This window comes from Galeopterus variegatus, unplaced genomic scaffold, assembly GCF_000696425.1.
Source record: "Galeopterus variegatus unplaced genomic scaffold, G_variegatus-3.0.2 Scaffold1049, whole genome shotgun sequence".
Taxonomy (NCBI): Eukaryota; Metazoa; Chordata; class Mammalia; order Dermoptera; family Cynocephalidae; genus Galeopterus; species Galeopterus variegatus.
In genome coordinates, this window is record NW_007727160.1 from 81410 (window position 1) to 82753 (window position 1344).

At 43.8% G+C, this 1344-nt stretch overlaps 1 protein-coding gene across 2 annotated transcripts in view; it reads left to right on the forward strand.

Annotated features, from left to right (window-relative positions):
• Window positions 1-1344, forward strand: part of CPB2 (carboxypeptidase B2 (plasma)) — a 54246-nt gene that overhangs the window by 38725 nt on the left and 14177 nt on the right. The gene's annotated exons all lie outside the window — the stretch shown is intronic.

Below are 1344 nucleotides of genomic sequence, written 5' to 3' on the forward strand. Positions count from 1 at the left end.
TCTCTCTTTTTTTTATTCTTTGAAATTTATTTGTTAAAGAAGAGTTTCCCATCATCAGGATTTGCTAATTGCATTGCCATACTGCAGTTTAAGATATTCTTATATCCTCTGTATTTTCTAATCCGTCAACATCATGACTCATGTAAAATTACTCAAGCAATATGAAGTGCAGTTCTTTCTAATTTAATAAGGAGCACATGCAAACATAACTCAGCATATATAAGTTTAGATATACCTATTTGAGTAGCACATATAAATACTAAAGGGAACGAGAACAGTTGGAGCAATTGAAAACATATGGGATTATATAGGAATTATTCATGTAGGAGGTAATTTATGGGGAAGAGATGGAAATGGTGAAGGAGACTGATTTTTAAGAAAAGTCATCCTTGGTGAGAGGAATACTACAAAAAAAGTTTGTAGGGCAAATGCTGACCTAAGTAAATAAGAACTACCTAGCATAATGACTCACACAATTCTGGTGTTCAATAAAGGATCACATTTATAGACTGATATTACACTAAATTTGTGCCTTAATCTGAGTCAGAATGGAATTCAGTCACATTTTAGATGTTCCTACTCCTCCACTATCCTTTGTGTCATTACTCTACCAGTTAGTCCCTGCAGTTTGAGAACCTGATTTCCCCAGGGCAGTGGTTGCTACCACATCACTGCTCTGGGGTGGGGTAGCAGGCTGGGAGGCTTGCAGAGGGTTGGTGGGAGTAGAGGAAAGGGGTTCTGCATCACTCCAACCTCAGAACCTAGCAGAGTGAGTGCAACTGTTTACATGATCAAACTTCCCGGTTTACTTCAAGAGCCCAACAGAGAATTTGCTTTATATTTAAGAACTAGAATCGAATCTGTTTTAGTCTGTTTTGTGTTGCTAAAACAGAACTACCTGAAACTGGGTAATTTATAAAGAAGAGAGGGTTATTTGGCTTACAATTCTGGGACAGCTGCATCTGGCATGGGCCTCAGACTGCTTCCACTCATGGCAGAAAGCGGCAGGCAGCCGGTGGGTACAAGCAGATCACATGGCGACAGGAAGCAAGAGAGAGAGAAGGTGCCAGGGTCTTTTTAAGCAATGAGCTCTCGCGGGAACTAACAGAGCGAGAACTCACTCATTACTCCCCCCTCCCCCAGGGAGAGCATTAATCCATCGCCCCCATGACTCAATCAGTTTCCAGCACTGCCACATTGGAGATCAAATTTCCACATGAGGGCCGGCCAGGTGGCGCACTGGATAAGTGCGCCGCTTGGGAAGCCCGGCGGCGCTCCCGCTGGAGGGTTCGGATCCCACATACAGACTGGTTCCCGCTCACTGGCTGAGCGAGGCACGGGGGC